Below are 17,875 nucleotides of genomic sequence, written 5' to 3'. Positions count from 1 at the left end.
AATATTAGGGTCCAACCTAACACTCTCATATTGGGTGATTTCAACTACCCCTCCATTGACTGGGAAAACTACTCATGTACCAATACACTTGCCCAACATTTCCTGGAATTCATTAATTCCAATGCCCTGGACCAGCTTCTTCTTACCCCGACTAGATGTAGCAACATCCTTGACCTGGTCATTACTAACATGGTTGACCATTGTTCTACACCAATAGTCATCTCCTCCCTGATTATATCCGACTGCAAAATAATCACCTTGGAAATCCACATCCCTCCCACCCCCACCCCTCTGAAAAGGTAACCACCATGAAAAACTTCTCCAAAGCTAAGTTTGGGTCCTGAAGATAGAGGTGGCTAACTTCACGGCACCCATGCAAATGGAAAATAGTTGCATAACTGCTGAATCATACACCAATGCACTGTAAGAACACGTACACAATGCATGGATCTCGCCATGTCCAACAGAACCAAGATGCTCTCCTCCAAAAAAGAAAGCCAATCTGGTGGTCCCCTGCTATAAACAAACTCTACAACAGAAGGAGGAAACTGATGCGAAATAAGGTGAAGTCCCAAGACTGGAAAAACTCCTTTATTAGCCTCAACAAAAAGTTGAGATCCCTCATCAAATCTTCTAAAGCTAGCTATGAAAACAGAATTGCAGCAGATAGTAAAGACAACTTCAAGGCCTTCTATAGTTAGGTAAAGAATCTCCATGGCAATACCCAGATTTGCTGTGAGGTACTACACAATGGTACCTCCCATACCGCGCCAACAGATATTGTCAATATACCGGCTGGCAGATTCAGTGCCATCTTTACCCCTCCCCCCAAAGGACCAATCACAATATCAGTAGATTGCAAGGCACCCAATATTACTGCAGCACAGGTTAAAACATCTCTGTTGAAGGCCAAAAATACAGCTTTTGTGGGACATGACAATATCTCTGGCTGTGTTCTACATGAACTACAGAGTGAACTGGCACCACACCTGTGTGCTCTGTTCAGTCACAGCCTCACCTCAGGCTTTGTCCCTACCAAATGGCGCACTGCTACAGTCATCCCTCTCCACAAAGGAGGAGCAAATACAGACTCTGGGAACTATCGCCCCATTAGCCTGATGAGTCTGATATGCAAAGCTATGGAATGCATCATCAGGCACCTAATAAACAAGGATATAGGAAATCTCCAAACTCTGCATCCCACACAGTTTGGTTTTGTGAAGAGTAGATCATGCCTGCTCAACCTGGTCGACTTCTTTGAGTCAGTCACCAGAGCTGTGAATGAAGACAAAGTGGTTCATACAGCCTACCTTGATCTAGCCAAGGTCTTTTATACCATTCCCCACTCAGGAATAATAGAAAAACTCACTAAGCTAGGCATCAACCCTTATATCACTAGGTGGGTTGCAAACTGGCTCACAGATAGAACACACAGTGTGAAAGTAGCTGACTCCAAGTCAGACTGCTGACCAGTCACGAGTGGAATCCCACAGGGTTCGGTCCTAGGTCCTCTCCTGTTTGGTATCTATTTCTCTGAAGTCCAGGCCAACATGAAGGGACTCTGGCTGACAAAGTTTACAGAAGATTGCAAGATGGCAGCTATTATTAACTCCCCAAGTGATGTTGACATCCTGCAGAAAGGCCTCACTGAGACCAATGACTGGTGTCAGAACCATGGCAATAAGCTCAATGCCAGAAAATGTTTCGTCATCCCCTTTGGGAAAAACTGAGTTCCCATGAATAACCACATTGATGGTAGTCCATTGAACACAGAAGGCATCTCACCAAGTGATGCTGACATCCTGCAGAAAGGCCTCACTGAGACCAATGACTGGTGTCAGAACCATGGCATTAAGCTCAATGCCAGAAAATGTTTCGTCATCCCCTTTGGGAAAAACTCAGTTCCCATGAATAACCACATTGATGGTAGTCCATTGAGCACAGAAGGTATCTCACCAAGAGGATCAAGGTTCTCAAACCAATGCCATATGCTGCTCGGTTAAAAAAACTCCAGCTCTACTCAGTTGCATATCGCCTACTTCGAGGCGATCTATGCCTGATATACAAAGCTATGTCAAATCCAGAATTAATGGACATGCTCCACCTCAGTAAATCTAAATCCCTTAGAGCCACACGCTCGAGGGACTTGAACCTCAGCACAGAAATAAATAGAACTTACTGGAGGGACAGGTTCATAACCCAGAGGCTCCCTTCGCTCTGGAATAGAATTCCAGTTCATGTGAGGCAGAGCACCTCACTGAATCTCTTCAAGAAGAATCTCGATAGGTGGATGGGGGATCATAGGTTTGTCCCAGGGATTACTCCCGTGTCACTATTAGACAGAGGCACAGTAAACTAAACCTTAAAAAGGGCACAGTATACTCAAATCAAGGGGTGGCGTAAGCCATACAGAATCGGGCTAGGCTTATAATTGCCCCAGGGCAGATAGCCTAGTATGAACCTATGAACCTGTAAGAGATCTGGGAACAGAGGTTGACAGCAACCTCTCTTTTGACCACCACATTACCACTGTGGTCAGAAAGTACTTCTATGTGGCACATCTTATTACTAAGGGTTTTGCATCCAGATAGAAAGAGGTCATTGTCTCCCTCTACTCTTCCCTCATTAGACCAATTATCTAGTACAATGTCCCATTTTGCATGTACCTCACTAGACACCTGCAACAACTGGAAAGGATGCAAAAGTACCTCACAAAGATGACCCTAGGCCTTAAACACGTGCCTTATATGGACAGACTCAAAAAACTCCAACTATTCTCTGTCTCATATTGCCTGCTTAGAGGCGATCTCACCTTGACTTACAAAGCCATGTCTGATCCAGCTCTGTTAGAAATGCTGCATTTAAAGAAATCCCAATCCCTCTGCACCACACAGTCCACAGACCTCAACTTCATTCCTCATTCCCACAGTCAACAGAACATGCTGTAGGGACAGGTTCATAACCCAGAGACTGCCCATGCTATGGAATAGACTTCCCATACATGTCAAACATAGCACATCACTGGCCCTCTACAAACAAAATCTTGATGAGTGGATGGGAAATAGAAAATTCATCCTGGTGATCACTCCAGTGGATCTACTCGACAAAGGCACTGGGAACTAATGTTGGATGGCATGATGCCAGGGTTATCCTATGGGCTATGCTTGTAAAGGATTCAGGGCTATTAGCCTAGTACACACCTATGAACCTATGAACCTATGAACTACCTCTCTAAGTACACAGACTACAGGACTCAATACTTTATGTATGAACCACAGCACAAGTCTGATGATTGCAATACTGCAGGTCAACTTATAGTGGATGACATCAGCAGGCCATGTTGGAGAGAAGATGTTGGAAGGCCTGCATGAAATGGATGTGTAGGCATGAGCAATTATCAAAATGCTGTCAGTCCATGGCATTGGAGCAGTAACTGTAGGATACACATTTCTGCTCTTCTGTCTGGATACACACACACACACACACACACACACACACACACACACACACACACACAGCTGACTGCATTGAAAACAGTATCACTACCTAAGTACACAGACTACAGAACTCAGTACTTTAATAATAATAATGTGACCTATAACCTGTAAAATTCAATTGAAAAACAAACAAATCTTTCAGGGGAAAAATATAAAAAATAAAAAATGTACAATATGCTGGTTGCATAAGTGTGCATACCCTTAAACTAATACTTTGTTGAAGCACCTTTAGATATAATTACAGAATTCAGTCTTCTTGGGTAGGAGTCTACGAGCACGGCACATCTTGACTTGGCAATATTTGCCCACTCTTCCTTGCAAAAGTGGTTCAAATCTGTCAGATTGCAAGGGCATCTCTTGTGCACAGCCCTCTTCGGGTCACCCCACAGATTTTTTATTGGATTTTGGTCTGGGCTGTGACTGGGTAATTCCAAAACTTTTTTTTCTGGTGAAGCCATTCTTTTGTTGATTTGGATGTATGCTTGGGGTCATTGTCATGTTGAAAGGTGAAATTCCTCTTCATCTTCAGCTTTCTAGCAGACACCTAAAGGTTTTGAGCTAAAAGTGACTGGTATTTGGAACTGTTCATAATTCCCTCCACCTTGACTAAAGCCCCATTTCCAGCTGAAGAAAACTACTCAAAAGCATGATACTACCACCACCATGCTTCACTGTGGGGATTGTGTTCATAGGTTCGTAGTTTTATAGGTAGGTAGGTACTAGGCTATCGGACCTAGGGCCTATACAAGCCCAGCCAAAAAGGTACCCTGGCTTTTGCCACCCAAGAAAATTATTTTCCTGTGCCAATGTCGAGCAGAGCCACAGAAGTGATCCTCGGGGAGAATTTCCTATTTCCCATCCAATCATCAAAATTTTTCTTGAAGAGTACTAATGAGGAGTTTTGTTTGATATAGATAGGTAGTTTATTCCAGAGTATGGGAAGTCTCTGGGACAGGAATCTATCCCTCCAACATGTTCTGTTTATTGTGGTGACAAGGTTTTGGTCCCTAGAGCGTGTAGCTCAGAGGGATTGGGACTTCTTTAAGTGGAGCATGTCCAACAGCTCTGGGTTTGACATAGCTTTGTACGTTAGGCAGAGATCACCTCTGAGTAGGTGATATGCGATGGAGTAAAGTTGGAGTTTTTTGAGACGGTCTGCGTAGGGCATCTGTTTGAGGCCGGTAACCCTCTTTGTGAGGTATTTACATGGCCTTTCTAGTTGTTGTAGATGTCTTGTGAGGTACATACCAAAAGGGGCGTTGTACTCTATAATGGGTCTAATGAGTGATGAGTAGAGGGGAACAATGACCTCTTTTTTTCTGGATGAGAAACCTTTTGTAATGAGGTGTGCCACATAGAAGGATTTCCTGACTACTTGTGGCAATGTGATTATCAAAGGAGATACTACTGTCCACCTGTGTCCCAAGGTCTCTTATCACACTTTTGGTGTTAAGTATACTATCGCCTATGTTGTAGTTCATGGGTACAGAGTTTTTACCAAAGGGGATGACAATGCACTTTTTGGCATTGAGCTTGAGGCCATGGCTTTGACACCGGGCATCTGTCTCAGTGAGGCTCTTTTGTAGGATGTCTACATCGTTAGGAGTTTCAGTTATGGCTCCTAGTTTGCAGTCATCTACGAACTTCATTAGCTAAAGACCATCTGTGTTAGCCTGTACTTCAGAGAAGTAGATACCAAACAGAAGAGGACCCAGGACTGAACACTGTGGTACTTCACTTGTCACTGGTCTGAAGTTAGATTTGGAGTTTGCTACTTTCACAGTGAGAGTTCTGTCAGTGAGCCAGTTGGCAACCCATCTTGTGACATAAGGATTTATACCTAGTTTAGTGAGTTTATCTATAATTCCAGAGTGGGGGATGGTGTCAAAAGCCTTGACAAGATCTAGATAGGCTGTGTGAACCACCTTACCTTCGTCTACAGCCCTGTTGACTGCTTCAAAGAAGTCTATCATTTTTAGGAGACACGATCTGCCTTTTACAAACCCAAACTGGGTGGGGTCCAGAGTTTCGAAATTACCAATATCTTTGTTTATAAGTTCCATGATGATACGTTCCATGGCCTTGAAGACCAGGCTTGTCAGACTAAAGGGGCAGTAGTTCCCGGGGTCCATGGTGGCTCCCCTGTTGTAGACTGGGATAACCGTCGCTGTGCGCCATTCGGCCGGCACAAAGCCTGAGGTGAGGCTATGATTGAACATGGTACTTAGGTGGAGTGCCCGTTTGTTCTGTAGTTCATGTAGAATGCAGCCTGGGATGTTGTCTGGTCCCATGGATGCTGTGTTCTTGGCTTTGGAGAATGTGGTTTTTACCTGTGCAGCTGTGATTACAGGAACTTTGCATTCTTCCGGTATAGAGATGGGCTCTTTAGGGGGTGAGAGGGTTGCAAAGTTTAGCTGGGCCTAGATTTTTTTTGTGTAAGAAAAGGCTTCAGTCTTGCAACCCTACCCCATAGTCCAGACATATGGAGAATATGGGAGATTGTTGTCACATGTAGTACACAATCAGTACTTGACAGAAATTCCTGCAGCTCTTCAGTGTTGCTGTAGGACTCTTAGCAGTCTCCCTAGCCAGTTTTTGTCTTGTCTTTTCATCAATTTTGGAGGGACATCCAGTTCTTTGGAATGTCATTGCTGTCCCATATTTTCTCCACTTTTTGATGTCTGTCTTCACTGTTTTCCATGGTATATCCAATGCTGTGGAAAACTTTTGTACCCTTCACCTGACTGATATCTTTCAACAATGAGATCCCTTTGATGCTTTGTAAGCTCTCTGTCAACCATGGCTTTTGCTGTAGCAGGCAACTGAGTAAATGTCAGGAAAAATCCTACTAGGACAGCTGAACTTTATTTGTGGTTAATCAGAATCTCTTTAATTGATGGCAGGTGTGTACCCAAGAAGAGTGAATGCTGTAATTAAATCAAAAGGTGCTTCAATAAAGTATTAGTTTAAGGATGTGCACACTTATGCACCCAGCTTATTGAATGTTTTTTATTTTTTATATTATTTCCCCCTAACAGATTTGTTTGTTTGTCAATTGAATTCTATAGGTTATGGGTCACATTAAAGGTAGGAAAAGTTTTGAAATGATTTATTGTGGTCTCATTTTTTTATATCACAAAAACCTGGTATTTTAACAGGGGTGTGTACACTTTTTATATCCACTGTAGGTGCCACCCCAGGGGTGAATTTACAATCACTCATCCAGTTGTCAAGCTTACCCTTGAATAGGGTTATTGAGGAACACTGCTTCACATGCAGTGGGAGCTTATTACAAAGGTGTGTCAATCATTGGGAGATATATCGATCTCCCCATCATGTTTTGTTTATTTAACAGGCTAGATTGAGATCCTTGGAGCTAGTTATTCTTGTCCCATTTGATTTGCAGATGTCTAACAATTCCAGTAGGGCAGGGTCTGAGACTGCTCTGTAAGCCATGGCTAGGTCACCTGTCAGCAGCCTGCATGATACTGAGTACAGTGACAGGTCTTTCAGTCTTTCCATGTCTGTCATGTTTTGAAGCCCTGGATTCCTCCAGTCAAACCTCTGTGTTTTTGCCAGTTGCTACAGGTCTGGTGAGGTGCAGACAGAAGGGAGCATTGTACTCAATTAGTGGTCTGATAATGATAGAGTACAGCAGAGCTATGACCTCCGTGGTCTTGAATATCATGGCCTTATTTGTGAGGTGCACGATGTAGAATGTGTGTCAAACCACTATGGACACATATTGATTGAAGTGTAGATTGATATCAACATGCGTTCGTAAGTCTCATAACACTTTGGTTGAGCTTAGAGGGTTGCTATGTATATCATAATTAGTAGGGGTACATCTTTGCCAAAGGAGACAATGAGGCATTGTTTGTTTTAAGGTTCAGTTCATGAGTTTGGCACCAATCATTTGTCTGTGTCAGCCCCTTCTGAAATATGTTACCATCATTGGGGGACTCTATACGACTGTGTCCAATTAACAGTCATCTGCAAACTTGGAAAACCCCAGGCCATCTACCTTTGCCTGGGCTTCAGAGAAATAGTTTACAAGCATTTGATGGCTCAGCACAGATCCTTGTGATATTCCATTGGTAAGAGGTCTAGTGGTGGAGGTGCTGTCCCCAACATTGAGGGGGTGTGTTCTGTCAGTATCCATTTAGTAATGTATTGGTTAATTCCTAGATGAGAGATTTTCTCTATGATACATGATTTGGGGATAGTATCAAAGGTCTTGGAAAACTCATCATAGGCAGAATGTCATGTTATCCCTCATCCAGGTCTTTGGGGTCAGTATCAAAGTAGTCCACTAGGTCTATCCTTGACAAAACCAAAATGGGTCAGCCAAGTATGTTGAAGGTCACCTATGTCCCTTTGGATAAGGTTCATGTTGATTCCTTCCCTAGCCTTGCAGATAAGACTTTTTAGGCATATGAATCAATAGTTCTTGTTCTGCATGTTACCAGATTGATATGCATTGCATATCACACAACATTTGGTATTAATTTCTGTAGTGTAGATGATATATGTGTGGAAAAGTACTGAGACACCATTATTGCAGTGCTTGTAGGGAGGCAATACAGGGCTGTATTGTAAATATGTGTCCTAGTGTTAGATAGGGCCTTCATTTTGTTATGTTTCCACATATAATTTCATTTCAAAGACAGGAAATGGACAGTAAACAGCAGTAATACACAATAATAATATTTATTTTTCCATAGGGCGCTGAGCAGTGGGTTTGTGCAATGGTTGGCAAAGTGTTTGCACATGCGAGATACACATATCCAATACTGTTCATGTCTGCAAATAGCTAAGCAGTGCGCAAACATGATCTGCATTGCTAGAGTCTGAGAGTTAGTACTGAATCTATGAAACACACTTGCTGCTTAACTGACTCTGTGGCAACAAGTGTAAATGTATTGATGCACTTCTTTTTGAGCCCAGATGATACTGGGTTTGAATCCAGGTGTATTAAATACTTTTAAGTAAACATTTATAATGCAATGACATGAATTCTTTATACTTCATGTGTTGTTGTGCGTTAGCATAGTGCAGTAGGATTAAGCAGCATTGTGTGAAGGTAACCACAGCATTTACCACCACTCACCTTTGCTGATCATTGGTGCATGATGCGTACCTCCACTCAAACATAAATACCAGAAAGTGAAGGGATCCAGTCCTTTTTCTGCTACTTAAATGTGTTGTATGTGTGAATCTATTTTTCTGACCAAATTAAAGGTGTTAAAATGGGGCAGATAGGAAAGTGGTGAAAAGTGGAGCAAGCAGGAGGAAGAACAGAGGGAAAGCAGTACAGGAATGGGGATGAGAGAGTTAGGAAAAAAACACAGCTATCCATTTCTTTAACAGTTTAAACTTAAAATATATGCAGAATATTAACTGAATTTGGACTGTCACCTCCACAAAGAGGAGTGATCACAATGCAATCATGTTGTATAGCCAAATGGACCAAATCAAGTGTGCCAAGAAGACACATGTGAGAAATGGAGAGCTATGCTTGGGACAATTTTTTTTTGTTGCACATGTGCCTATTAATTAATTAATTTTTATCTCAGAAAAAGAGGAATGTTGGGGAAAAGACGTAGATATGTCTGGGTCAGGTAAGTTGGGTAGGTGAGGAATCAATTGCAAACATACAAGACAAGACAGGAAACAGGGATGGTGATGAACACAAATGTTTTGGGGACAACATGATTGTGGTGAGGGAAGGGACAACCCAGGTTCATGCCCATTAAGCTTAGAGAGAGTGAGAATCCTCACTCACTAGACTATCACTTTCATCTTACTCTGCTGGTGGCTGGATTGCTTGATGTCTCCTCTTCCTCCTATGGAACATGAGGGAGAGCAGCCTCTCCATCCAGTTTAGGTGTGCACCAACAGTGCAGTGCATAACCCTATGCGACATCTCTGGCAAGTAGCTCTGAGTGATGAAATCACGACCTCCTCTATTGCTCCAGGAGGGCAGCATGCACCAGCCTCCAGAACAGGACTACTTAAGGGTACAGGTATTGCAGGGCAGCAGAGGCAATGCTGCCAGGTCAGCTCAAAGACATGCTGAGCATTGGTGCTGGAGCCGGTGGAGCAGGGCCAGGCTGATCCATTGGGGCTGGCCTAACTCACTCTGCTTTGGAGCGTTAAGTGATGTGGTACACATGAATGACATTCAGACATTTCGATGACACATAATTGAAAATAAAAAAAAGAGAGATAAGGGTGGCGGTGAGAGAAGTAAAGAGATAAAATTAGCACCATCATATGTGCCATACAATGCATTAATACAATTATGCAACTCTTTTATCTTAAGTATATCATTTAATTATACCTTCTAACAGATACACACTATACTACAGATTGGTGAAAATAATCCTTTAAGTGTGCATATATACTGCACATATGTGTGTTCCAGTTATACAGATTACAGGTTACAGCAGGGGTACTGTGCCACTGGTATAGAGTTTTTAATTTAATGTAAATATAAATGAAGAAATAACAGTATGGCATAGTTGTGAATTGTGGTATTTGAACCTACAACCTCTGACTACAGTCTAATATTGGACTCTTGCAATTGGTTTGTGCCATACCTCTCAACCTGGAATCATCAGAAAAATGGACAAAGGCCCATGAAAAGTAGGTGCAACTGGCCAAAATTCTGCACGCTGAGTAACATCAAATTTGCATACATAATTAAGTAATCCCGCCCACTCTGATAGGATTGTGGGATACCAACTTAAACAGAAATTGAAGACCAGACAAAATATTACCACAACGCCATTCTGAAGTTAGCTGCTCTATATATATTGCTCAATAATGTACGACTATATATGCACGCAAGTAACACGGCAAGCAGTTAAATTCAAAAAATATTAACACCAAATGGAATGATTTTATCAGGTGGCATATAAATATAAACAGACATTTGAACACCTTAGTGTTTGTATAACTGCATCTTCATAGCTATTGGACATGGCTAAACATCTGCTATGTACAAAACTACAGTTAGCAGCATCACCTTTACCAACGGTCTGTTTTCTTTTCTCCTCTGCCAGTATGCTTAACCCAACATATGTTCCAAAGTATGTGTTTCTGTCTGAATTCTTATATGCACTCATCCTATTCATCAGTTATTATTCCCTATATGCCTACTTTCATATAAAGATCACATCTGTATGGCCATCTATACAAGTGCTGACAAAGATAATGATTCAATAACAGGTAACTGCTGAGTCAGCTGCAGTAAAAAACTGTTCTCCAGTATTATCCTACTCTCTGTCAATATGCCATCTAGCCCTTCAGATTCACAAACTTCACCAGCTTACTAATTCCTTTTACTAAGATACTGCCCATATTCAGTTTGCATTGGTCTCTTACAAAACCCTTGGTCTGTTTATCAGATCTGCTCTAACTTCTAATTAGCAGTCCACTTTTATATCAGAAAGACTAAAGACCATTGTCCTTTCAGCCAAAATATGTGAAACAGCCCAGCAAAAACAGCATTCTTTCAGAAAGTACATTCAGGACAGGAAATGCTAGTGTCATTAGATAAATTATTAACATGGAAGGATTCAAACTCAGACAATACTTATCAATACTGTTGATCATTAAAGGAGATGGCTTAATCAACTTTATGCATTGCACTTGTGCCAGTACCACCCTCCAACACTTGATCATTATGGAAAGCCTCTTCTGATGCCTCTTGTACTTCCTGTTAAAATTACCTCACCACTCCAGAATCTTCACTATATACAAGCATGGTTTAGCAAGCACTAAAGACACAATGTGTCGGATCTTTTAACTGGGACATAACCAGCTATAAATCTCTAATATACTTCTTTGACATCCTTTATCAAACACAGCACAGATGTCTTATTAAACCAAAGATGCAGTTCCTTATATATCACCCAGCCGGACTTGTCCAACATTTTCATCATCCATTTTTAACCTACCAGGCTCATCCCATCTAGAAAATTACTAATATAAACCTGTGCCTGGCACAACATATCTAAAACAAAACATCTTCAAACTTTTGCCTTCCCACTGAAAACTTTTCACTATTTTTTCAAGGCTATTCAAACCCTTCAGTTTAACATTGTTATGCACTTTTTTCTTGACTTCTAACATCTTTCTCATGGTCAGAAGATCCCCCTAATCCAGTACTTATTGAGAACACTTGAACTCATGTAAGTGTTGCCCAGAGCAGCAGAAACATTATTATGTGAACAGACATAGTAGACTGTTACCATCTGTGCATTTCATTTTTCCAATTTTAACCAAGGGTGAACAATCCTGATTTAATTTATTTAGCATGGCTGGTAGAGTGACTGGGAAGTACCTTGGCAGAGAAGATAAACAGAGAAGAAGATAGATAGACAGCTGGATAGACAGACAGACTGTTCTGTTAATCTGAATGTAAGAGGGGGTAGCACCTTTAATCCTCTTCCCCTAGTATGCTTTAAAGATAGAGAGTGGGGGTAAAGAGGAGTACTAGCCCCCCAAATAGAATTAATTTAAAACTATAAACTGTTACATGCATTTGACACACTGTATTGTATTTATCTGCGTGGAAACCACTTCATCTACATCTGCACCTGACAAAATGATGTAACAGCTATTAAATTATGCTATTCCATTTATTTATTACTTATTTATTTTATTTTACATTTGTTTACCAGGAAAGTCCAACTGGGCAAAAATTGCCCATTTTCAGCAGAGGCCCGGGGAGAAAAGTTCCACATAGAACATCACAATATAAAAATATTGATGATATTCAATACAAAGATGTACAACATAATCACAATACAAAAAATATATTCAAAAACATCCAATACAGAAATATTCAATGTAATCATTACAAAATACATTAAATTAATACCCAGAAATAAGGTACAGGTGTTAATGTGAGATAGTGCTACACATTGACATGTCATAGATGGTGCAACTGTAATATTTATATAATTCTGACAGGTATAAAAACACAAGAAGGGTCAAGGTTTCTATATTATCGATCCTACTCCTTCATTATCACCTTTATTGTCCCTTCTTAACAATGTTCAAAACTTATTAGACATTCCAATGGGCAGATAATACTAATTCTGTCTCATTCTGTTTATGTCACACGGCTTTAGTAATCCTTTGCACACCTGCAGCTAATACAACCTTGGGACCACTACAATACTAATACCCTGCCTACCACTAGTCCTTAGTTCCACTGGCTTATCAATATGAATGTGTACTATCAAATTAAGTTTGGAAAGAAGAGCATTCTGCTCATAAAGTGGTGATATTTATTTGCACAGTTGTGACATTCAAATTATTTATTTATTTTTTTTTTGGCAATACAGTACATGTTGGTATATAATAAATTATAATGCAACAAAATCCCACAGACAGACAAATCTCCAAACAAAGCAAATATTTATTACAGTAAAACATCCAATACACACAAAAATGAAAATAAAATAAGCAGTGAATGTAAGGGAATACCTGGGCTTTATTGAACACTAAAACTTGAAACTTAAAACTTAAAAGACTGAGTGCTTTTGATATAGATGAAAGCGTTTAGTTTTTAAGTTTTAAGTTTCAAGTTTTAGTGTTCAATAAAGGCCGGCTGTCCCCTTACATTCAGTGTTTATTTTATATTTTGATTACAGCTGTGTCCTCTCGTTTGTTTTTTTTTTTTTGTTTTTTTTTGTATTCATTTACCTGGAGGAGGAAGTTGAGCTACTGTCACTGTCAGAGATAAATTTAAAATTTTCTCATTCTCGAGTCGACACCTGAGATGTGACCTGTCCTTCATTCCTGGTTCCTGGGATGGCTGAGTCTGGGTCCAGTAGATTCCATTTCCTGGCAGTGTGGAAGACTGGGACTGCAAGACACTCACTGGGCAGACGGGTCCGGTCATCTGGAGTGGATTCTTGGCTGGCTGCTGCACTTAGTATACACACACACACACACACACACACACACACACACACACACACACACACACACACAAACACACTGCACTGCAGAGAAGAAAGTTAACAGAAATCCCATTCCCAACATTCGACAATGAATCAATGACAACATATGAATGTACATACAGAAAGTAAACACACACTACAGGCAATCCAAGCCCTCATCTGAATTCCGATTGGCTGGCAGTCTGCCTCATGAAACTGATGTCATCACGCACACCCCCGCATGTGATGACGTCAGCAGCAACAACTTTGGGGAAAAAATTTTGAAAGAAAAATGGGAAATTATCTTGAATTGTAGGACCACTTATTCGTGGCATCCCATTTTTTTGCCCTAAAAACTGGTAAATACCAAGGTATTCGGTATGGTTGAGAGGTATAATTTGTGCTACAGCCTATGCATGCATACTTGCTTTTACAGTTGGGATATGGATGCTCAGTTTGATGCAACTCTATAAAATACCAAAAAAATCTATCTTTAACTTTTAATGCTACAATAACATGGATACCACTTGCTTCTGTCAGTCTCCCCAATTGAGCAACATTGGCCTGGACATTGATTTCATACTCCATGGCAGCTGGGGAAAGAACAGAAGAGCATTGTATATACCAGACTTGCCTAAGTCTCAAATTCCTCCAATCAATGGTTTAGAGTATCCCTTTTTCTCCTCTGTAGGTTATTAAAATGATGCCTACATTGCTCTCTAGTGCACAGGATACCAGTGACACTGGATACAGCCTGGACCAAACTATTGCATGCCTCAGTCTTGTACTGGGAGACAGAATAATCCCCCTGCAGAAGCCCTTGTCTGTGGTGCTTTACCAGAAATCCAATAAATATCCTTGATTCCTGGACACCCCACCTTTGTGCCATAAACCTGGCACCTTCCCCATTAAAAAACACAAATTCACCAGTAGGACTAGTTGACAAAAGTGTATTTTTAAGGTTAAGCGCTTTCATCAAAGTAAAATTGACTTCCTCAGAACAATATACAAACAGTCATGTGGATTTAAATATGTTACACTGTCACAGGATAGTTGAGGAATCCCACCAGTCAAACAAAAGATCTCTTGAATAAATTAATACCTTAAAGGCATACACTATAAACACTAAAAATACAATAAAATACATTTCTGTAAAAATTATATAAAATTAAACCCTTTCCACTCTTTTTTTAAAGCAGACAAGACAGATATAAAATCATTTAATCCTGGACACAGATTAGCTGCCAAACGAAGATGCCACATCAGTTTCCTCTTGTTTAAAGTGTTTTTCCAGTTGCCACCCCTGGGGTTTACTTCAATGGTATCTAATATCCAAAACTTGAATCCAGAGAAACTAACACATATTTTACTATGCCTAAATAAGGCATTAGTGTCTTTGGAATTCTTAATGACATATAAGTGTTCATATATCCTGAACCTGAGAGCCCTCTCAGTTTTCCCAACATAAAACCCCGGGCAGGAATTACACTTTGCCAGATAAACAATTTTGCTAGTCTGACAGTTACCTTTTTTGAAAAACATTGTGTCCTGGTTGATATTATCAAGTTTTAAACTAGCAGCCGATAGTATATATCTACACTGTGTACAACAACCTCAGGCTTTGGTGAAGTCATTCATTTTTTCACTTCTATTGTTCATGTTACCCTCCAAGGTAAGTTTCAAGTTGTGGCCCACTTTAGTACAAAAAATAGGCTGTTCACCCACTGTTTGTAACAGCCATCTCTACCAACTGAACAAGAGCAATGGAGACTGATGCTTTCCCATAATTCACGTTTACTGGTACTGCACAAACCCGAGCAACACATCTACATTATGGTAAGCGGCAAGCAGCAGTGCCAAGCAGTGAGGAATTACATAACCACAATTGGAAGGTTAATCTGACACTTGGCCTTAGTTTGAGAGGTGTTTACTGATGTAGTCTCGAAATGTATATTGGAAATTTGAAAGTAGCTGTTAGGTGAGTTAGGTTTGCAGATACACACTGGGGGCATACATGTAATGACCTAACACTTTTGTTTTTACCTTTATACACTGGGAAAATTGATTTTTACAATCTGGGATGCAAACCTAGGCATATGGGGCAAAACATTTTCTTCCACAACATTGATTTTCCATCTTTGCCACAGAAAAAGTGCTGCTCAGACATAGTCAGGAATGCAGGTGACAGTATAAGCTGTTACACATGCATGTGTGTGACCTGACATAGTTATTAGATATAGATCCATTTGTGTATGTGCCTTAGGCAAATGTGAAGCCCATGCAAGTCGATATAGCAGAATTATACTTAAAAAACTATAGTAAGTTGTATACTCTCAGTCATACATCTGAAAACACAGTAATGGTGTCTCTTCCTCATACATATAATGCATATCAGCTCAACTATCTAAAGTGTTCTAAGTGAGAGTAAGCATAATGTGAAGTGGAACAGCAGCAAAAGTGTATGGAATAATCTGTATTAGAACCCAGGACCATGTGTACAGCAGTCCTATACTTACCTGTTGCCAAAAGAATGTTGAAATAAGATTTGTCAATTTTTCTGTTGATTGCTATAATCTGCACTGTCACAACAGTAAGAAAAAAGGTTGCACACCCGGTAATAGTACCCAGTACCATCTGTACTTCATCCCTGTACTTACACCTGTTGTCGCAGGACTAGTTATATGGCAACGACAAATTTACTAATCATTCTTAAGGTCTCTGTTTTAACTGTTGCACAGTGGGTTTGAGCGGTGCCCAATACAATTAATTGAAGGTATTCGGTTTCTATTTTTGGCTGTCTTGGTCCTGTCTGCAGGTGCTCTGTCTGCTTCCTGGGTAGTCCAATTGTCCAGTTTGTACATTGCCGCTCTTCATGCAAATGAAATGAACACAGCTAAACCTGACATTCATTTCCTCCAATTCTCATGATTGTGCTAAGCTCCACATCATGCAAACACTGCCCCTCTAAACAAAAAAAAAAAAAAGACAGATGATTGAAATGAGGAAAATCAGTCTATGATATACACACTATAAAATGTTGGTTCACATGAGATATTTCATGTCACGATATATCAGCTTATAGTAGCACACAAAATTCTGTACCACCCTGAAGATACTCCGGCACTCAAAATTATCATAAAGCCATACAGTAATTCAAGGCAACTACGATCGTCCAATAAACTGTTGGTGCAAATTGACAAAGTCATTAACTCAGCCGGCGACTCCCTGTTTGCCAACGTCTTTGGTAAAACTTGGAATTCGCTTCAATCTAACCTTACCCACGAACCTTCTTTAATTCTCTTGAAAAAAGGCCTCAAGCAGTATGTTAAAGAGCACTGGCTTTGTCCCTGTGCTAACCCTGATTAATCACTACTTATTCAATGCCTTATTTAAATGAATATTGTACGCATCTCTTGGTCATAATAGCTTGCTGCAACCTGTTGTTTTTGTATACTATTACACACTGTGTATATTATGAGTACCTACTAGAGGGCTTTGTAAATATGTTTGACTCATATCTGTTATGTTCTATCTGTGTTATCTGGAGCTTTTCTCCCCATGCCTCTGCTGAAAATGGACATATATCCAGTCAGACTATCCCAGTCAACAAATGTTAAATAAATAAAATAAATAAATATTTTACATAGATCTGGATTTAAATCTTCAGAGCACAGGAAAGGTGCCATATCTCTCTTTGCCACACAAACCGCTTTGCACCAAGGAACTGAAGTCATTCTGCATCCAACCAAGTGCAACATCATTGACAGTAATATAAAACCATATAACTGTTATTTGTACATTTATTATTTTTGAATGTAGTGCAGTAAGTGATCACACAACCAGTTATGATTATTGCTTGCACATATGCAGCTCTGTCTTACCTCTTTGTGTTTGTTGGTCATTCTTCTGTTACCTGGCCAATAATTTGAGACATACAGTCTGCAAGCCATTCCATATCATTGGCCTTAAAATGGAAATAATATCATATGCAGTTGCCACCAAATGAAGGGGAGGTTGGATGTTAATGAACAGAAGCTGTGAATTGAGTGCAGCTTACTTATTCCAACCTTACATCTAACACTTTGTAAGTCTAACCTGACACAACAACTGGAAGTAGGGGAGCCTGCAGTGCTGTTGTGTTTTCCTTCACACAATGAGTAATCATTCACAGTTGCAATCCATTAAAAACAAACACTGAGGGAGTGCCTGCACTATGTTTACATCTCCTATAATAAGCCACGTATTTTGAACTCAGCATTTCTAATCAGGTTACATCTCATTTGCATCTTCACTGTGCTAGCAGCCCTAAATCTGCACCATAAAAAGACAGCCATGTAGCTAGGAAAACTGATTGAAGGTGAGGAGACTTGTTTATGTGAAGAACACTGAACAGAGGCTATTATTTTGAAATATATCTGT

Source organism: Protopterus annectens, chromosome 5.part1, assembly GCF_019279795.1.
Source record: "Protopterus annectens isolate FY-2018-M chromosome 5.part1, PAN1.0, whole genome shotgun sequence".
In the NCBI taxonomy this organism is placed as follows: Eukaryota; Metazoa; Chordata; order Ceratodontiformes; family Protopteridae; genus Protopterus; species Protopterus annectens.
Note: the sequence above shows the minus strand (reverse complement) of the source record.